The 22,631-nt window shown below is 40.7% G+C and overlaps 2 pseudogenes; both read right to left on the bottom strand.

The window, feature by feature from the left end:
- Positions 1-216: 216 nt before the first annotated feature.
- Positions 217-1,595, bottom strand: LOC107694891 (serine/threonine-protein kinase pim-3-like; annotated as a pseudogene).
- An 11,593-nt stretch (positions 1,596-13,188) lies between these two features.
- On the bottom strand, positions 13,189-18,359 carry LOC107694889 (uncharacterized; annotated as a pseudogene).
- Positions 18,360-22,631: the final 4,272 nt, after the last annotated feature.

Raw genomic sequence — 22,631 nt, 5'->3', positions numbered from 1 at the left:
TAAACCATTCATGTGAAAGGATTTCCCCCAAATCAATCCGCTGGCTTGGGCTTTCATTCAGCAGGGACCGAATCAGGTGGCAGCATTCTGAAAGAGAGGAAGAGACGAGAGAGTCAGATTATTACCTTAAACTGCTCTCTTTGTATTAAGCTGTAAGATCTGACCATTCTACACTGTACAATCAGAAAAAAAGTATTTTATATACTTTTATATAGCCACTTGGCTTGGGTGTTACTTCTCCCTCTTTGTTTCCTTGTTTTGCATGATTTCAATTACAGTTGGTCTTCTTTGTTGTGATGAATGGCATCTTACCATTCGACAAGTCAGGCTTAAACCACACACCGTAATCAATCGACTCTGTGTCTTTGGGTTCTGGGAAGTCTCCACACACCAACAAGAGCATTCCCAGAGACCATACAGTAGTTGGTTTCCCGTGGTACTTGTGGTCCACGTAGTACTCAGGTGGTCAGTACTCTGGTGTGCCTGAAGGAAAGAGATTTTGCCTTGACGTAACATTTTCATTGTAAAAAAAATATCTGGTTTTATTAAATACAAAAACCAAAAAAAACTAAATGCTGCTTCAAAAGCGAGATATGGTTTACAGGATACCAATTAAACTCTTTACTTGAAGTTAAGTCCCAAACTACAGGTGTGATGCATGATACATACCACAACATTGCTCATAGCCGGAGTCTTGCAGGTTGATCAGGAGGTTCTCCAGCTTTATGTCCCGGTGAAATACTCCTCGTTGGAGTATTGTGAGCGGCCTTTGTTGCCTGTGCCATGATAGACTGTGCTGTGTCCTCGCTGACGAATCCTCCCTGAAGCATCGTATAATCCCACAGATCTTTGCAGGGTGACCGGCGTTCCAAGACCATTATGTAACGTTCAGGCTCTTCCTGCCAGTCTAGCAGCTGAATGATCTCTGGAACTCTGGACTCCTTATTAACAAGGAGTAAAAGGCCGACCTCTAACGAAAGGGGTGCGGGATGACCAGGCTAGACGAAAGATCATTGTTAGATAGAACTGCTTCCCCAAGTAAGGACTTTAGTCCAGTCTTGGACAAAAATGTTGTCAGTATGTTTGCTCAGTAAGCATAGCCTACTTACAACGTAGATGTATTTCATGTTCCTTGGCTTGTTGGCAATTTTCACTGCCACCTGAACGACAATAAACATTTATTGCATTTACAACATGGCAAGAGCACTAATATACACTGAGATGACTTACAATGGAAACAGTGAGACAAAACAATGGAGTTAAATATCGTAAGAACATGACAGTACCTCAAGGCCATTCTCCAAGCGTTTCCCTTCATAGACGCTGCCGAATCCTACCTCACCAAGCATTTTGCCGATTTCAGACCAGCTCAGAATGTCAGCTGTTAAAAGATTAACAATTATAGATGACATGAAGTGTCAAACATTGACAGTATTGTTTGTAACGTTTGGGGCAGTAAACTTACCCTCTGTTGTCAAGTCCACTCTGCTGTTGTGAGCTGATGCTGTGGTGGACTGAAGCTGGAGGGCTTTGAACCTGCTGATCTGCAGGAGGAAGGTCTTCAAGATCATTGGAAAGAGGTTCCTCTAGATCAGTGGTTCTCAACCCGCGGGCCGCATGCGGCCCGTCACGAATTCAAGTGCGGCCCGCCATGCTGAACCCAATTAAAAAAAAAACTTTGTTTCACAATTCATTTTAGTTTTTACATTCATTTTAACAAATATAAGCTATAATGTTTTTTGTTATGTAAAATAATTTTGTTTTTCTTATATTACTATTTTCAGACATGAGCAGACCTGTAGTCACGTAGCATAATTAACGTTACGCATTTAACGAACTTACAAGCGCGCACTTTGGCAGAATTCAATTCAAATAGTCATCAGCAGCCATTAGTTCGGTAAAATTGAGCATCAGAATGGACACATTTGTTATTAAGGGGGAAAAACAAAATGTGGAAAATGCCAGCGAAGGAACACATAGGCCTACAAACAAGAATAGTCGCAGTATCAGTAGTGAAGGTAAGAGAGTGCTGGGCTTTCGGTTTCCCCCGCCACTCACTTGAAGATGTTCGGGCAAAAGGAAACAACCATACTATGCAGCAACCATCCTTAATTGCAGAAATGTGGGAAAACATCTCTGGAGAGAACCTCAGATTATTAAATTGGAAAGTGATTTTCATATTTGGATCAACATAGGCTACGTTTGTGAACGCACATTTTCTGCAATGTCGCGCATCTTACAGACTGCAACTTACAATCACAACTTCATTGTGCTGTTACTCCTTTCGAGCCGAATTTCACAAAATTGGTCAACTCCCGACAGCATCAGATGTTTTATTAATGGTGAGTAGAATTATTTATTTCAATGAATGTAATCGATTAGATATCATAATATTTAGGCTGTAATGTTATAAATCTGGTTGGTTTGTATTGGTGACGTAATATGTAAATAATATGCGTGCGGCCCGTGAGACTTGCACTTGGACCATAGTGCGGCCCAGTGGAAAAAAAGGTTGAGAACCACTGCATATATGAGAAATATGATCTAAAGACGGGAATAACAAACAGAAGTATGTTTTAAACAAATAATAATTTAATATTGCATTCTCATATTATGACCATTTTTCAGGTACTACATGAAATCTAAAATTAAAACTTCTTCAAACCATGTTTCATATTTTTTGAAGATTTACGATATGTCCTGCAATTTAAAAAAAAAATGCTACCATGACTCACCGAATTTTTGGATTTTGAAATAAAATACGATTGTAGATATATGGCAGTTAAGGACACTTAAGCTTTGGGAACAGAAACATCCCCCTAATTCATGAGTTAGATTTCCAATAATGGATACTCATATCTAGCTGAAGCATATCTTAATTTTTTTTTTTTTTATGTACAGAGCTCTAGTAAACAGAAAACATTTACACATTCCCAACTGGTCATTTGGTTTACCTTCAACTTGATCTCTCATATATCATTGCCTGGTCTGAGCCACTGCTCCATTTAATGGATTTAAGAGACAGCAGCTTCTCAAAACTCTCTGTCCTCCTTTTCTTTCTCATTGGCATCTCATGCTCTTCACCAGCACCAACGGGCAGATTGTTCTCCGCAGCATTGGTGCTGGATATTGGTGGTCTACTATGATGGGAGTCATACAACTGATCGCTGAGAGAACATTGCTTTCTCTTTCGCGCAAAAGATCCAGGCCAATCTTCTCTGTTGGCCCCTGTGTGGCCCCCTGTGCATCTTGACCCCACCCCACCTACATGAGTATAAGTGTTGTGGCCCCATGTTACAACCACCTGGCTCTGGGTGAAGTAACATTACCAAAAGGGGAGGCCACACAGAAGACTTAAGTTTAACAAATAAACATTTAATCAAGAATAAATCAAATAAGTTAAATATGAGTATAAAGAAAGAAAGAAACAAACAAAGAAAACAATCCAGGGCTGGAAAGGGAAGATGAACGGCAGTCCAGTCCAGGTCTCCACTGCTCTCTGAATCTCCGTCTTTTAAACCCAAACGCCAATCACAGGTAACACTCCACACCTGTACCTGACGCTCGCTCTGAAAGAGAGGCAAAACCACGGAACACCACCACCTAGTGGACAAATATTAGAAAGAGAACACACTGAGCCGTAACACCCCACAATTTGAGATGTCAGCCAGTTTGATTTCAAGAGTCAATATTCTTCAGAGGGCAGTGTTATTGTGCATTTAATGCCCAGAAAACAGAGATGGCCTCCTGTAATTTCAAAAAGAGAGCAGGAACGACGCAAGAAATTTCGCCAGAGGCTTTCAATGGACCTGGACAACACAGCTTTGCGAGTCCAGAGGGCAGAGCAGTGGCGGTTCTAGACCACAGGAACCGGGGGTGGGGGGCCAGGCAGGGGCCACTTGTGCTTTTAGGGGGCACACTATTAAAATTAATTTTAACCTACTTTGAGTATTATTCATTCAGTCATTTTTCACCATGTAATGTATCACTGCAATCTCTAGAAGTAAGGTATAACAATTTCAACTCAAATGAATGTTTCATCATGTTTCATTTATTTTGTCAAATATTTGTATATTGTAGTGTGTGATAATGATCAATGAGGATAACACATTTTTAGTATCTAAGCACAGGCACTTTTTTGCACAGTACTGTACATGTAACACAAATCAAACATATCCACAAATCAACATCAGTCATCTGAAAATGTGTTTATGGTCATCTGTAACATCATGTATTCATAGAAGCTGTATTCGTCGGTTTTTGTGGTTCCTTGCAAACAAATCAACAACTTCATCAAGATTCAAATCATTTTCCCGCTTGGATTCGATACTTAAAACACCCAAGTTGCTCACTCGCTCATCTGCCATAGTAGATCTCAGATGTGTCTTGACTAGTTTTAGAGTGGAGAAGCTCCTTTCACAAGAAGCTGTACTGATTGGAATTGCAACACTGATTTTGCAAAGTTTAAAGAGCTCAAAAAAGACCTCACTATAAGGTTCCATAAATTATGCCAGCTCCACTGTACTTGAGGGCCTCTGCTTGTTTTATCTTTCTGTCTAGAATCCTTCTGAACTGATGTATTTCATGCCCCAAATCCTCAATATTTGAGCTATACATTCTACCCAAAGAAAAGAGGACATCTTTGAGAAAGGCATCACTTTTGGGATTTAGGGCTTGAATGCCATTCATAATATTACAGTTCTGGTTAGAGAACCATCTGCTGAGCTCAGAAAGCATTTGGTCTATCACTGGGTAAAAAAAGGAAGAACAGAAACCACCTTTACTTGCATCTGCCCTTCTCCCACCAGTTGTAGAGAGAACACAATGTCCACTAAATTGTAAACTTAGCTGTGTCTGCCTTTTTTCATTTAGTTGTTCTGAAATGTTACACTTTCCAGCTATATCTATTATTTCAGTCCAAAGGCCATCAAAAAATGACTAATTTCTGTACTCAAGCAAGGTCTGAGTCAAGGCTTGAACTAAATCTACAGCCTTTGAAAGATCAAGTGATGATGACTGCAACATGTCTGAAAGGAGTCTTGCTTCTCCAAAGATTTTACATAGCGTAACAAGATGTACAATGAATTTCAAGTCTAACTGTGCAAGCAGACCTTGTGCTTCAACTGACCGGTCACCATTGTGTTCCTCAACTACCTCCTGCAGAACTCTCTTAATGGCAGGCAGTCTATCCAAAGTATTACGCAGTGAAATATAACGACATGCCCACCGAGTATCACTTAGTCTCTGAAGTTCTCTAGGAGCACCTTCAAACATTTCTCTTTGTACAGCAAGCCATTTTTTGTGCACATGTGACCCTGACATTAACACATAAAGCCTTTCCTGCAGTGAGAAAAATCTGTTAGCCTCAGGGATTGCTTTGACTGTGTCGACTAGTACCAAATTTAGGCAGTGTGCGCTACAGTGAATGTAAAAGGCATGCTTTGCCACATCTTTAATTCGTGCCTGTACACCTGCATGCTTGCCGCTCAAGCCAGGGATGAATCTTGTACCATTCTGCTTTGAAGCTCCTCTTCCTGTCCCCCATCAGTGTCTTTGGATATGTAGTCAAGAGTGGCTGCACAGGTGGATAATCTCTACTCTTTGAGATATCTGTGTAAGAGGAAAGAGACATAGTTATCGTTATATAGTTAATAATTATTTAGCATTCCATAGCTATTAGTCAAGCTCAAATTATTTAACAAAAAATGTTTATGGAAAAACAAAAAGAGCTAAATTTATTAAAAGAATAAATTAATGTAAGAAGCAACAAATGTCTAATATATATATTTTTGCCTTACACAGTTCCTACATGCGCATCGCTGGCTGTGCTCCCTCCTCCATCAGCTGTAGCTGATGCAGCCCTTAAACGGGTGCCAAGGGCCACAGCCTGGAGAAGAAAGAAGAGGGCCGAAGAGGACAAAAAGGCCCTAATGCACAACAAAGCCATTGCACGGCGAGCAGATTCAAAGGGATATCCATGCAGATTGTGCGGACAGCCAGAGACTGGAGTTTGGTCACAGCTTCTTCAGAGGAAAAAGTTTCTGTGCCACCGCAGCTGGAAAGATAGTTTCTCAATGGCCTTCTGAGCAGAAGAGGGTTGCAGCCGCAGACAATGTTGACGACGTGCCTCGGACAACTGCCTGGAGGAAAAAGAAGAGAGAGGAAGCCATTGCACAGGGCCTGCCTCAGAAAAGGCCAAAGGAATGCAAACCGCTGACTTGCACTCTGTGTCAGCAGCCAAAAACGAAGGATTATGGACACTCACGGTACGGTGGCAAATCCTTTTGCAGCAGTTATGAGGGCAAGACTGTGGCACTTTGGCTGGCAGAGCAGCGGTCTCTTGCTCCCCCTAAATAATTGCCACTGTATTTTTGTTTTCTTTATCTTAATCTTTTATACTCTTTATTAATTTTATTGTTAATAATTTTTTTTCTGCTAAAGATTTTTTTTTTTACAAATATTTGTATTTAGCTGTTTGCAAGTAGTTTAGTTTCTGCTGTTAATAATTTTTTTTTCTGCTAAAGATTTTTTTTTTTTACAAATATTTGTATTTAGTGTTTTTTTCTTTGTATTTTGTATATTTTTGTCTCTATTGTGAACTATTTAATAAATAAAACTGTTTCTAAGTAGTTTCCTCTGTTGAATGTTACTTTTTGTTAAAGACTTTTAAAAATATTTGTATTTAGTAATTTGTTTACATTTATATATTTTTAGAATTTTTTAAAATGTGAACTATTTGATAAATCTTTTATTATCTTTGTTAATTTTGTTATACTGCTTCCGCTGTTGATTTTTATTTTATTTTAATATTTGTATTTAGTATTTTATTTACATTTATATCCTTTTTCTAATTTTTTTTTTATTATTTTTTAACTTGTTAAACTGTTTCTTACATTTTTCTTTTTTAATTTTAATATTTGTATGTATTTTGTTTACATTTACATATATTTTATAATTTTTATATTTTTTTATAATGTGAACTATTTAATAAATCTTTTCTATTATCTTTAATTTTGTTGTACTGTTAATGTTGTATTTAGTAATTTGTTTACATTTATATATTTTTAGAATTTTTTAAAATGTGAACTATTTGATAAATCTTTTATTATCTTTGTTAATTTTGTTATACTGCTTCCGCTGTTGATTTTTATTTTATTTTAATATTTGTATTTAGTATTTTATTTACATTTATATCCTTTTTCTAATTTTTTTTTATTATTTTTTAACTTGTTATACTGTTTCTTACATTTTTCTTTTTTTATTTTAATATTTGTATGTATTTTGTTTACATTTACATATATTTTATAATTTTTATATTTTTTTCTAATGTGAACTATTTAATAAATCTTTTCTATTATCTTTAATTTTGTTGTACTGTTTCTGCTGTTAATGTTTTTGTTTTAATATTTGCATTTAGTTTACATTTGTTTTTTATCCTTTATTTATTTTTTTCTAGTGTGAACTATTTAATAAATCATTTATCTTTGTTAATTTTGTTGTACTGTTTCTGCTGTTAATTTTTTTTCCGTTTTAATATTTGCATTTAGTTTACATTTATTTTTTCTAGTGTGAATTATTTAATAAATCTTTTATTATCTTAAATTTTGTTGTACTGTTTCTGCTGTTATTTTTTCTGTTTTATTTATACTTGTGTTTAGTAATTTGTTGACAATTATATATTTTATACTTTTTATATTTTGTTTCTAGTGTGAACTACTTAATAAATAAACAAAAAATAGACTGTGAGATGTATTTAGGGGATTAAATAAATTCAACTTAGTTCATACCTTTATATAAAGTTTATTTTAAAAAAATGTATATAACAATTTATTTTAAAAAATAGGAACATTAGAATGCTAATGAATAATTAAAAAATCTTGTTATTATCTTTAATTTTGTTGTACTGTTTCTGCTGTTAATTTTTTTTCCGTTTTAATATTTGCATTTAGTTTACATTTATTTTTTCTAGTGTGAATTATTTAATAAATCTTTTATTATCTTAAATTTTGTTGTACTGTTTCTGCTGTTATTTTTTCTGTTTTATTTATATTTGTGTTTAGTAATTTGTTGACAATTATATATTTTATACTTTTTATATTTTGTTTCTAGTGTGAACTACTTAATAAATAAACAAAAAACAGACTGTGAGATGTATTTAGGGGATTAAATAAATTCAACTTAGTTCATACCTTTATATAAAGTTTATTTAAAAAAAATGTATATAACAATTTATTTTAAAAAATAGGAACATTAGAATGCTAATGAATAATTTAAAAAAGCTACACAAATAAAAGAAATGGTTAAGACAATTAACATGACCTTCATAAAGGCAAATAAATGTTCTAAAATAAAGAGGTCATTTGGGACTATTAACATGGCCTTTGTGAAGGCAGATAAACATTCTAAAATAAAGAATAGTCTTTTATGACTGTTTAATGACCGTTATGAGGGCAAATAAGTGTTCTAAAATAAAGAACAATCATTTAAAACAATTAACATGGCCTTAATGAAGGCAGATAAACCTGAAGGTTTTGATCTATTAATGTAACCTTTATGAGGGCAAATAAATGTTCTCAAATAAAGAACAGTCATAAAGTGTTCTAAAATAAATAATTATTTAGGAAACTTTATATGTCCTTTATGTAGGCAGATAAACCTTTTGAAATAAAGAACAATCATTTTGGACTATTTACACAATCTTTATTAAATACAAATAAATGTTAATAGAATAAAATAAAATTCTTAATAGAAAGAATACAGTGAAGGATTTCCCACATTCCTCTTCTCTTGCAGCCACTCTTCTAGTGTCTTTCCCTCTGCTGTGGCACAGAAGTAGAAGCTGCCCACCCTGGTGTGCCCAAACTCTTTTTTTCTGGGCTGCCCACATCGAGCGCACGTGTGATCTTTTCGCGCAGGTTGCTGGGGACGGGGCAGCCCTTGCTCTTGAGCTAAAAACTCTGCTGCCTTCCTCTTCCTCCACAGAGTTGTTCTGCTCATCGATGTTCCTGCTGCTGGAGCAGAGAGGGATGCTGCCGGTGGAGCAGAGAGACACGCTGGCCGTGGAGCAGAGAGGAATGCTGCCGCAGAGAGGGATGCTGCCAGTGGAGCAGAGAGAGATGCTGGCCTTGGAGCAGCGGGTGCTGATGCAGGGGGAGGAGGTCGCTGCCCACGTCGCGTGGCCTGACCTGACAGATCAGGGTTTTCAAGATAGGGGAAAGGTTGAAGTGATGACCCAGGTGCAGAGGGCATTGACGTCATCTGCCTGGCTGCAGGAAGCTGGGTGTGAGACACCATGCTGATCTGAGGTAAGGGCACACTCAGAGCCAGCACATCTGCCTCCAGCTTCTTCCTGTAGTTGTTGTACCTGTTTGAAGTGGCACAAATAATAGGATGAACTGAATCTGAGAATTGCATGACTACATTCTAAAATGACATTTACAACTGGCTCCCAAAGAAACTACTTACCAGACAGAAAGCGTTAGCTGATTGACCTTGAACAGCTGAATCCTGGTCCTTACCCTCAGTTCACTTCAGTTCCCCACCAGCCTCTGTATGGACTGGTAGTCGCGTAGAATGGCAGTGGTTCATTGAAACGCCCAACTTCACCTTCCCCACTGGATGAATGGAGCAAAGCTCCAGATATACTGCCTCTACAATTCAACTTTACAGTATATTGGGCCATTGCACAGAGCATGACCCCTGCCCCAGCATGCACCTGTAAAATAAAGTAAAGGACGATAAAGTATAAAAGGCTTACAGTCTTTCACCTTATCACAGCTGTTTAACTAATGTTTATAATAATTAAATTAGAATATTTATAGTACTTTCTATAATGTTTAATTATTTTACAAATGTTTAACTAACCGATTCAGACTGTCCTTTCCATGGCAGGTTGAGTGGGTGGCCTTGAACCTGCCTTGCAGAAGTCTGTACTTGTGCCTCAGCAGATATGAAACCCCCTGTTTGTCACTATCCGGGGGTCTATCCCACAGCTGGACAATGTTAGCATCTTCCCATCTGAGACTAGGCTTTTCTCTGAGCTCGACAAGGTACCTGTCCAGCTTCACCACTCAATCAAACCCTGGAGTCCCGTCTGGTCCTCTGCAATCCTACAAGCAGAAAGAAGATCAGTCAGGAGGAATGAAAATGTCCTCCAAGTGATGGCATGTTAAAGGATGCTGGCAAACATACCTCTTCTTTGGGCTCAGATGGCAGGTCCTGAGAGGACTGAGAAGATGACTGTACATCCTGACACAAGCGTATCGTTTCCCTGGTGGACATCAAAGAAAGAGGGGAGATGGTGAGGTCCTGCTCCTCGTCCTCATTCCCAAATCCCTCATCTTCTACTTCCATCAAGTTGTCTGGGACTCTGTCTGGGTCCTGCCCAAAGTTCTCCCTTTTTTTTCTATAAAGAACTTGTTATACTGTTTCTTTTTTATATTTGTATGTAGTATTTTTACATTTACATATATTTTATAATTTTTATATTTTTTTCTAATGTGAACTATTTAATCTTTTTATTATCTTTAATTTTGTTGTACTGTTTCTGCTGTTATTTTTTCTGTTTTATTTATATTTGTGTTTAGTAATTTGTTGACAATTATATATTTTATACTTTTTATATTTTGTTTCTAGTGTGAACTACTTAATAAATAAACAAAAAATAGACTGTGAGATGTATTTAGGGGATTAAATAAATTCAACTTAGTTCATACCTTTATATAAAGTTTATTTAAAAAAAATGTATATAACAATTTATTTTAAAAAATAGGAACATTAGAATGCTAATGAATAATTTAAAAAAGCTACACAAATAAAAGAAATGGTTAAGACAATTAACATGACCTTCATAAAGGCAAATAAATGTTCTAAAATAAAGAGGTCATTTGGGACTATTAACATGGCCTTTGTGAAGGCAGATAAACATTCTAAAATAAAGAATAGTCTTTTATGACTGTTTAATGACCGTTATGAGGGCAAATAAGTGTTCTAAAATAAAGAACAATCATTTAAAACAATTAACATGGCCTTAATGAAGGCAGATAAACCTGAAGGTTTTGATCTATTAATGTAACCTTTATGAGGGCAAATAAATAATAAAGAATAAAGAACAGTCATAAAGTGTTCTAAAATAAATAATTATTTAGGAAACTTTATATGTCCTGGCAGATAAAAGATAAACCTTTTGAAATAAAGAACAATCATTTTGGACTATTTACACAATCTTTATTAAATACAAATAAATGTTAATAGAATAAAATAAAATTCTTAATAGAAAGAATACAGTGAAGGATTTCCCACATTCCTCTTCTCTTGCAGCCTCTCTTCTAGTGTCTTTCCCTCTGCTGTGGCACAGAAGTAGAAGCTGCCCACCCTGGTGTGCCCAAACTCTTTTTTTCTGGGCTGCCCACATCGAGCGCACGTGTGATCTTTTCGCGCAGGTTGCTGGGGACGGGGCAGCCCTTGCTCTTGAGCTAAAAACTCTGCTGCCTTCCTCTTCCTCCACAGAGTTGTTCTGCTCATCGATGTTCCTGCTGCTGGAGCAGAGAGGGATGCTGCCGGTGGAGCAGAGAGACACGCTGGCCGTGGAGCAGAGAGAGACGCTGGCTGTGGAGCAAAATAAAGAACAGTCATAAAGTGTTCTAAAATAAATAATTATTTAGGAAACTTTATATGTCCTTTATGTAGGCAGATAAACCTTTTGAAATAAAGAACAATCATTTTGGACTATTTACACAATCTTTATTAAATACAAATAAATGTTAATAGAATAAAATAAAATTCTTAATAGAAAGAATACAGTGAAGGATTTCCCACATTCCTCTTCTCTTGCAGCCACTCTTCTAGTGTCTTTCCCTCTGCTGTGGCACAGAAGTAGAAGCTGCCCACCCTGGTGTGCCCAAACTCTTTTTTTCTGGGCTGCCCACATCGAGCGCACGTGTGATCTTTTCGCGCAGGTTGCTGGGGACGGGGCAGCCCTTGCTCTTGAGCTAAAAACTCTGCTGCCTTCCTCTTCCTCCACAGAGTTGTTCTGCTCATCGATGTTCCTGCTGCTGGAGCAGAGAGGGATGCTGCCGGTGGAGCAGAGAGACACGCTGGCCGTGGAGCAGAGAGAGACGCTGGCCGTGGAGCAGAGAGACACGCTGGCCGTGGAGCAGAGAGGAATGCTGCCGCAGAGAGGGATGCTGCCAGTGGAGCAGAGAGAGAAGCTGGCCGTGGAGCAGAGAGGGATGCTGCCGGTGGAGCAGAGAGACACGCTGGCCGCAGAGAGGGATGCTGCCAGTGGAGCAGAGAGAGACGCTGGCCGTGGAGCAGAGAGGAATGCTGCTGCAGAGAGGGATGCTGCCAGTGGAGCAGATAGAGATGCTGGCCGTGGAGCAGCGGGTGCTGATGCAGGGGGAGGAGGTCGCTGCCCACGTCGCGTGGCCTGACCTGACAGATCAGGGTTTTCAAGATAGGGGAAAGGTTGAAGTGATGACCCAGGTGCAGAGGGCATTGACGTCATCTGCCTGGCTGCAGGAAGCTGGGTGTGAGACACCATGCTGATCTGAGGTAAGGGCACACTCAGAGCCAGCACATCTGCCTCCAGCTTCTTCCTGTAGTTGTTGTACCTGTTTGAAATGACACAATGAATAGGATGAACATAATCTGAGAATTGTAAAATTACTTTTATAGCTGGCTTTCAATGAAACTACTTACCAGACAGAAAGCATCCGCTGATTGACCTCAAACAGCTGAATTCTTGCCCGTCCCCTCAGCGCTGGGCAGTTCCCCACCAGTCTCCGTAGTGCTGGGCAGTTCCCCACCAGTCTCCGTATGGCCTGGTAGTCATGTAGAATGGCAGTCCAGCGGTTTATTGAAACGCCCCACTTCACCTTCCCCGCTGGATGAATGGAGCAGAGCTCCAGACATACTGCCTCTACAATTCTACTAATATTCGGCCACTGCGCAGGACCCGAGCCCTGCCCCAGCACACACCTGTAAAATAAAATAGGGGATTATAAAGCATAAAAAGCATAGTCATTTATATTTTTACAGCTCAAAGTGTGCAAATGTTTCACTTACCACTTCAGGCTCTCTTTTCCATGGCAGGTGGAGGTTTTGAAGTGGGTGGCCTTGAACCTGCCTTGCAAAAGTCTTTCCTTGTGTCTCGGCGGATAGGAAACACCCTGTTTGTCACTGTCCGGCAGTCTGTCCCACTTCCCTGTCCGAGATGCAAGGCTTTTCCCTCAGCTTGACAAGGTATCTGGCCAGGTCCACCACTCTGTCAAATCCTGGAGTCCCATCTGGTCCTCTGCACACCTAACAAGAAGAAAGAAGATCAGTTAGTATGGATGAAAAAGTCCTCCAAGTGATGGCATGGCAAATACATCTTCCTGGGGCTCAGGTGGCAAGTCCTGGGAGGACTGAGAGGGTGACGGTGAATCCCGAGACAAGCATATGGCTTCCTTGGTTGAGACTAAAGAAAGAGGTGAGATGGTGTGGTCCTGCTCCTCTGCCTCATCCCCAAATCCCTCATCTTCTATATCTCCCAAGTCCGTTGGGATTCCGTCTGGGACATCTGGGTCCCGCCCAAAGTTCTCCCTGAACTCCCAGGACTGCTGCGAGCACAGGTACTCCACCCCGATGAGCTCGCCTGACAAAAGAAAATTAAATAGAAAACAAGGTTGTAAAACAGAAGTCTGTGCATTACAAAAAAACAACAAAGCATGGCATTATAGACACATACCTGTGTACTGTCCTAGCTTGGAGTAGTCTTGCACAAGACTACAGCCAAGATGACGCTGGCTGAGCTCATTTAGGCTGTGCTGGAGTGAGCCACTGTAGCAGCGCAGCGACAAGGGAGCATCGTGTGTGACGGCAGCAGCGTGGTCCTCGTTCCACCGCTCAAAAACCTCAAGCAGATAAGCCTGGAAATTTTCCAGGTTAGCGCTCGCTCCTGATTAAAAAAAAGCCATCACTGTATCCGTTAAACCAGCTTCAGACACTCCTGAGCCCACTGAGATTGCCATCCTTGCTTCAATCAAGTCTGTTCCAATCATTCCTGAGACCACTACAGTTATCCAAGTCAGTTAAGTTCATTCCAGACTTTCGAGTTGATCCAGACCGATGCGGCCATCCCAATTGCAGTCAAGTCATTTCGGGTCATTCCAGTGTTGACCCAGGCCATTGTAGCCACCTCTGAGTCAATCAAGTCCGCTTCAATTAACCCTGTGTTGGCTGATCAATATTTTGTCATCCCCCTCATATGTGGAGAAGGAGGGGACATGCATTTCAACTTATGGGCCTTCCTTATGAAGACTCAACCCATGGGTCCAGGAGGACCCGAGTCAAGAACCCTCAAGCCCTGTGAGTCCAGAGGTGTCTAGTTTGTTGGCCTTGGTGTCAGAGCCTCCCCAAGCCTCCCGGTCTATTTGACTTGTTTACAGAAGTTATGCCAGAGACCGTTCCAGCCTTTCATGTCACGCCTTCAGAAGTTGATCCTGCCAGTCAAGTCCAGTGAGATTGCTCCTACCTATCATGTCATGTCCACAGAAGTTGTTCCTGTTAGTCAAGTCAAGCCCTTTGAAATCGTTCCCGTCTGTCATGTCCACAGAAGATGTTCCTGTCAGTTGTGTCAAGTCCACAGAAGATGTTCCTGTCAGTCGCGTCAAGTCCATAGAGACGGTTCTTGCCTGTTATGTCAGATCCACAGAAGTGGAGATGTGTTCCTGTTTGTCTTGTCAAGCCCACAGAGGTTGTTCCTGCTAGTTAAGTTACACCCACTGAGATCATACCAGACCAGCTCTCGGCTGTTTCTGATGAGTCCCTCGGAGGATGCTCCTACTAGTTGTGTTCCACCTGAAGAGGCTGTCCTGTCAGTTTTGTCCCGCCCTTGAAGATTGATTCTGTCTGTCTTGCTAAGCACACAGAGGTTGTTCCTGCTAGTCAAGTTATACTCTCTGAGATCATACCAGACCAGCTATCTGCTGCTTCTGACGAGTCCCTCAGAGGATGTTCCTGCTAGTGAAGTTGTGCCCACTGAGATCCTACCAGACCAGCTATCTACTGCTTCTGACGAGTCCCTCAGTATGTTCCTGCTAGTCATGTTCCACCTGTGGAGGCTGTCCCCGAGCATACTGCTGTAGCGAATCAGCTCAGAGGGGAAATATGAATAATTAATCATAACTAGTTATAATTAATTATAAATATTTAGATCCGCTGTAAGTATTTACTTGACCTCTCAGGGTCAACTGTCTGTTAATTCTAAGGAAGTTAATTTCCTGGTTAAGAGAAATAACTTTCTTACTGTACAATACTACACAGAGCATGTAGCATAAATCTGCATGATTAGGGACTCCAGTTATGAGCAAACAATGAACAACGTCAAGTGTGATACAAGTAAGACTTTATTAACCACACACACACACACACACACACACACACACGCATACAGTTGGTATAGGAAAGGGTTCAAGCTTAAGCAGTAGAGAGGAGAGAAATAAGGAATGACGTTATGGAACCATTTGCATATTCAGCAGGTTTACAGCCTGAAGGGAACATCAGATTCTTAGTTCAAACACACCTTTGTAAAAAGGTACAAATGATACCTAAGGTATCAATTAATAAGACTAAGTCTGATACTTGCACGTCTCGTCTGTCTGAAAGAGGCTTGATGCAATCTGAAGGGTCAAGTTGATCTTTGCTGAAGTTGGTTGATGAAAAAGAACCAGTTTGAGTCAGAGGATCATGGTGAATGGAAAGTCAAGGCCGAAGCATGGCGCGAACTTAGGGTGTCCTTAGGAGCGTTCTAGCTCACATCTTCTCAGAATCTAACAGAACTGCAGACTGGGGGCGGGTCACTGATGGCCTTTAAGGTCTGAGAAGATTCACACCTCTCAAGATGAGCTTGTCCAATGAGAAAGGCTGAAATCCCAAGCGGGAGGTTGCAATTACTGGAGGGTTTTACATGATTATGTGTTCCTGTCTCCCTGTCTGTTTGATCTTGTGCTCTAGTCTTGCCCTAGTCTTGTCTCTTGTAATTATATGTTCTTGTCTTGCTCCTTGTTTTTGGATTTGGTCTGTTTTTGTCTTTTTGCTTTTATTTTAGTATTCATTTAGTTCTCTTAGTCCTGATCTTTTGTTTTCATTTTTTGGTTGATATTTTAGTTATTTGTGTTGGTTAATTTAATAATTATTTTCTACCTTTTTTTTTTATTAGTCCTTTTGTTTTGTTTATTCTTTTGCCTGTCTTGGAGTAATTTGTGTTCCTGTGGAGCCATGTTTTGTCTTGTGGTGTTAAGAGTTCCTGTCCTGACCTGTTCCTGTCCACTGGTTCCCTTGCCTGGTGTCTGGGGTGCTTCAGAGTTTATGGTCAATAAGTATCTGAGCTCAGCTCTCTGGTGCCTTGCTCTGGTTTCTCCACCGGCCTGGTATTGCCGCCTCCTCTGCTGCTATAGTATTCTGCCAGTTGATGTCTGAGGCTGTTCCAGTGGCCTTAATTGGCTATCTCTGTTTACTGTGTTCCTGTTGTGGTATCACCTGTGCACCTCACAACCCTTTTGTATTGATCTGTTTTGTCAATAAACCCTTGTTACTCACACTGCAATTGGGTTCTCCTTCCAGATCCCTGACAAAATGAGGACCTGTCCGTGCTCATTGCCCACATTGGTGACCCAGGCTGCGGTCCCAGCTGCAGCTCCCGCCAGTTTTTTGGCCACCTGTTGTCGGAAAACAAAACAATTCAATGAGCTCCAAACATGCCTTGCATATACAAAGGTTTAAATCCATTTAAAATAATCTGTGATTAATACGTTACCTGTTTTGTTTCCATTTTCAGGATGGACCCAAAGACAGAGGTGACCCTGGCTTTTAGCTCACTATACCGGGACTGGACATCATCTGCGTGGACAGAGAGGAGCCACTGGGCAGTTGGTACAGGTGGCATCGGAGGTGGAGGTGTGATGGGCCGTGTGGTGGTGCCCTGAAACCGGTCACACCCAGACAGGTACTGCAGGGTCCTCCATCCAGTCCTCACTATGCTGTTCACATAGTTTGTGATATAGCATTGTGGCGCTGTTGCCGAGAGAGCGCTCCCTCATCAACTTTGCCACATGCATATCACAAGAGAACCTGTTAAAATAAGCAGACAAACAAAGGCAAAGTTTATTAAAGTTAATTTAAAGTGTTATTTTTTTTCTAAAGCAAAGGTGTGATGTTTTCCACACACAAAAAAACTGGGGTCAATGGGGGGTCGTTAACTCCTGAATAGGTGACAGGTGCAGTGTCTCAAGGTGTTGGAATGCTATTGTTCTGAGTTTGACGCCTTTGAAAGGTCAAGCTAAGTTCAATAGGTGCATGGGGGGGGGGTCGTTCACACATTCTGAGTAGAACCTTGACTGGCAGACACCGTGTCTTGTGAAAAAACTTAAAAACTTTCAAATTTTTAAAATGTTATTTTAAAGTAATTTAAGTTGCATTATTACCATTACAGCCTAGTTAATGGTGTACCATTTTAGTAGTTAACTGCACCTGCCTATGTATTTTTTCCTGCAATAAGAATTTTTTTTTCATGACTCCCCGGTAAGTGAGGATAGCTGGGAACATCCTGCGGTGAGCCGGATCCAGCTGGTCCAGGATGTCGTAGGACCACGCGGCCAGCTTTTTATGGCAGCGCTGACACTCCAGGTATTCCGTTGCCAGAAAATACCAGCCGTGTAAGTTCAGCACCCGCCTCACTGTCTTGTAGAGCCCACAAGCAGTCAGTCTCTGACCGGACCGTCTGCAGTGTGGTGAGCTGCAGATCAGCTTGTAGGACCACATCCTGTAGGGCATCCACAAACACAGCGGCCAGGTGAAGAACACGTCCGGCGATGCTGGAGGCTGATGATACTGCAGACGTGGCTGGGGAGGGTACCACCACATCTGCAGGTTATCCGTCAGCACTGCCCTTCCACCCTGGTTTCGGAAGAGGGAGCGGCCGATCCACTCGTGTTGTTCCTTTGGAAAGGAGTGCTTCCAGGCCTCAGGGAGAACAACCTATACACACAAAAATATGTTATATATGAATAATAACAAATGAGTAATTTAATAATAAATAAATAAATATATATATATATATATAAGCACACTTCTGGAGTGAAAACTGTACCTCAGAAGCCGCTGACACCAGCCTTTGAGCGGCTCTTTGCTCCGAGCGAGGTGAGCGGATCGGCATTGAAGGTGGTGCTGGTGGTGGAAGTACTGTGAAGAACACATCATTTTAATTTTGTAATCAGTACTAATGATTTAATTATTTTCAGTTTATTGGCATTTATGGTTACATAATACTATATGACACAAAAGAAAACAAAACACTCACCCTGTGGCTCCACCTCCATGGCTGAAGCCAGAAGATCTGCATCTGTTGGGTCTGAGTGCAGAAAATTGACAGTGTTATTTATAATTACATTAGAACGTGCATAGAATTACACCAGGTATAGATCTAAAAACTCACCGTGTGCTGTGGCTGGCTGGGAATGCTTTGGGTGGGAGGAGGAGAAGCCAGACGTGAAGGGTGCGGGACAGGCTGGGATGCAGAAGATGACTTTTTTCTCTCTTCAGCCCTAATTTTCTTCTAGTCCCTCTGCAAGATGTATTTCTTCAGGGCATCCATCTTGCTGCCTGCACTGGTTTTCTTGTTTCTAATGAACTCCACATAGCTACATAAGAAACAAAATAATATACATGAATGATTAGAGTAAAATACATACAAAACAGAAATACAATTAACAAGCAAGCAGAAGCATATATTACCTTTTCCTCTCCCTGTCCTTGGCCTTATAGAACTCCTTGAAGGTGCTCTTCCTGTGGACCCCAAAACCCACCAGACAGTCACCCTCACAGCCAGGTAACGTTCCCTCTCTCTGCCTGCGCACATTGATGGCTTCTGCAACCTTCTCGAATGTGCAGGCATATATGAGAAAGACATCTTTGTTAGCCATGAGGGCACCTCTGTCCAATCTGCCAGTCTCGCGCTCCCGCTGATGCCCAGACAGGACCATAAGGGAGTAACCAAGGTTATTCTCCATTAAAGGTTTTCCCTCTGTATTGACCAAACTGGATGGCACTTTGACTTGCCAGCAGCAGGTCATCAAAGGGACACCCTCCACATTGGACTACCCTGACCTTGGCCTCCCCCAGCACAGCCTCAGGGTCCTTTGGTACAAAGGGCACCCCTTCAGCCACTTGTGAAAGGTGGACTTTCTCCACAGTGGCTGCCTGCTTAGACGGCCTCAGCACCAGCTCTCCAGACTCAAAACGAAGATTGGGCTTGCTTTCCATTCTGCAACAGTAAAGAAATGCACCTGATGGTATACCAAACAATGCACTGAAAACCCTATACACAAAATAAATATTTATGGAAAATGCATTATTATACATTATTAAGGGTAATTCATGGCATACACAAACAAAAAAACTTGTGAAAAAGGTACATTATTAAGGGTTTTGTAGTTTTTTTTTTTCTTTTTAGTAATCTTTTTATTGTTTTTAAACGAATTTCGTTTTCTTTTCATCGTTGTCGATTATTAAAACTGACAAAGTGAATAAAGGGTCAAACGAACGCATCAGAAAAATTCTGCAGGCATTACACATATTTAAAAGGGAAAAAAAGTACATTTATTGGGTGTTGATGAAAATCATGAATGAAACTGTACTTTTTATACTGAAATCTATGTTTTAGGCGGGTTAAACGTCATCACAACTTTCCGAATGACTCAGTATTACCCCATTTTTTTTTCTCCTGCCTCTTCTGCATGCATTGCACATGGATAAAATACTTATTATATGCCTATTTTAAAAAACCATACAAATAAAACGTGAGAAATGGTAAAATATGTTGACTTACGTGATCTGCAAAATTGCAGTGTAGCGAAAATGCAGAATTGGTGTATAATAATTCTAATCACGGGGCAAAATTGCAGAATGAAGTGCGTTTAAAAAAAAAACGTTTGTGTTTTGTTGGTTTAAACTAACGAAATTGCAGGAGAAAAACAGCAAGATAGTGTTATTCCAGGGAATTCTGACAGAGTGAATGACGTCCTTGAGTCGACAGCGGCGAGGCCTTGGCCCAGTGTTTCCCAACCTTTTTTCAGTCATGGCACCCTTTGAAATTTTTCAAAAATTTGTGGCACCCTACACAAACACTAATGCTAGACAGTCCCCCTCCAGACCACCACACACACTCAATTGAAAAGGACTTACTTTCAATGGGAAACCTGAGCCTGGGATGATGCACACAGCTTATCAATTCTGGCAGGAATGGATGAGAGACAGACACGAAGTTCCTGATCCACTGTTCTCAGACGTTCTCTGTACTTATTCTTGATGTATGTCAGGCTAGAAAAACTGGATATTCTTTCTCCACAGTTATCCAAAATCTGTCCAAAGCCATGTCTTGAAATTTCATTTTTAAACTGCGATCTTCCCTTAGTTCCGTGACTTGTTCGTGTACTTGCAGTGGCATGCGTTTTGAACTTTCCAGTCCAGATGAACTCCAAGGATCAAGGACCCAGTCAAATTCATCATTAGGCTCAGCTGGAAAATAAAAGCTGAACCTCTCCTCTAGGATTTTAAGATGCTGGGCGATCAGCTCAGGGAGTTTGCTGTTTGAGTGTGCATTGCACAACGGAAACATATCAAGTTGGCCCTGTTCAACAAAAGAGCACCAGAGGGCGAGCTTGGACCTGAAGCCTCGCAACTTGTCGGTAGAAGTGAGAATATTTTCATCTTTGCCTTGCATTTTTGTATTCAGGTCATTGAGATGCTTAAAAACATCTGCGAGATATGCGAGTTTTGAACACCACTCCACGTCTGAAATTAACTCTGCACATCCTGAGTTCTCCTGGATGAGAAATGTTTTTACCTCTTCCCTCAGTTCATATACTCGTGCCAAAACCTTGCCGCGTGACAGCCATCGAACGGCCGTGTGTAATAACAAGCTCTGATGTTCCGCTCCCATTTCCTCACATAAAATCGAAAATAGACGGCTTTTCAGAGAGTTCCTTCGGGAGCGTCTTTGCTACCAGTGCCTCCCTATGTAAAAAAAAGTGAGTGGATTTCAATTGTGGGTTTTGTGTTCTGACTCTGCTAATGAAGCCCTTCGTGCTCCCCGTCATAGCAGCGGCCCCATCAGTACATACACTGAGACAGTCCTTCCAATTCAATCCCCCTTGTTCAAGATACTCTGTCGTCACACAATATATTTCTTCTCCCGTTGTTTTGTCAGGCATTGATTTACAAAATAAAAAAGTTTCTCGAATGCGGTCACCGTCTACAAAGCGAACATTTGCCAAGAGCTGAGTGTGCCCACTAATATCAGTTGATTCATCCAGCTGCAAGGAAAATTTCCCACCGGATCTGATTTTTTCCAAAACCACACTTTCAATGTCTGAGGACATGTCATTTATTCGCCTACCAATTGTATTGTTTGACAAGGACACCTTTGATATTTCTTTCTCAGCTTGTGGACCTAGCATGGTGTTAATGATGGCTTTGCATGCAGGCAAGATTACGGTCTCAGCGATTGTGTGGGGCTTTTTCGATTTGGCTACTATTTCGGACACAAGATAACTAGTCTTCAGTGCTTTCTCTGACACTTTTGCACTCTTCATCATAACTTCTTGTTTTTCGTGTTGCCTTTTTAATCGATTAAAATATTCTGTGTCCTTGCTTACTAGTGATGGGTGATTTTTTGTCAGATGCCGTTTTAGTTTGCTTGGAACCATTGATTCATTTGACAGTTTGTCCCCACATACCAGACACAGAGGAAGAGGACATGATGGATCTCCTATGATGGTGAAGCCATAAGACAAGTAATTGTCGATGTACTGTCTTTTCTTCTTTTTGCTGCTACTCTCAGCCACGCGCTCTGGACTGTTACATGAAGATGAAGTTGATGCTCCAGAAGAATCTGGAGCTTTTCTTTTAAGAAATCTGTCCATATTCTTTTACCATACACACGCATCTCACACGCTACTTGGATAAAACACACGCATACGCTACGGCTACGCATACTGACGTTGACGTGCTGACAGGTCAGCGAGGGGGGTCGAGGAGGAGGCAATTATTATTATTTTTTATTATTAATGCATGTCTTATTTGTTATTATTTAAGGCATCAGATATTTATGATATATATTAAATGTGTTATACACATTTTAGCATGTTCGAAAAGTCTGAAGGATTTTTTACACGGCACCCCTGCACTCATCAGAAGGCACCCCAGGGTGCCGCGGCACCCCGGTTGGGAAACGCTGCCTTGGCCAATCGGAGCAACGAGCGCTTTTGAAACAATTCGCGAGAGCCAATGGGGCGAGGGGGTACCGGGCGCGAAACAATTAATCCGACGGCCAATCCGAGCGTGGGGCGGGTGAAACAAATCGCAACACATCCCCCGAAGATCGGTTTCAGCTTAGGCCAATGATAAAAGATGTCTGCTTGGTTTCATCTGTTTAAATATACACTGAACAAAATTATAAATGCAACACTTTTGTTTTTGCCCCCATTTTTCATGAGCTGAACTCAAAGATCTAAGACTTTTTCTATGTACACAAAAGGCCTATTTCTCTCAAATATTGTTCACAAATCTGTCAAAATCTGTGTTAGCGAGCA

This window comes from Sinocyclocheilus anshuiensis, unplaced genomic scaffold (genome assembly GCF_001515605.1).
Source record: "Sinocyclocheilus anshuiensis isolate Anshui unplaced genomic scaffold, SAMN03320099.WGS_v1.1 scaffold418, whole genome shotgun sequence".
NCBI lineage: Eukaryota > Metazoa > Chordata > Actinopteri > Cypriniformes > Cyprinidae > Sinocyclocheilus > Sinocyclocheilus anshuiensis.
Note: the sequence above shows the minus strand (reverse complement) of the source record. Positions and strands in the feature narration are given on the sequence as shown.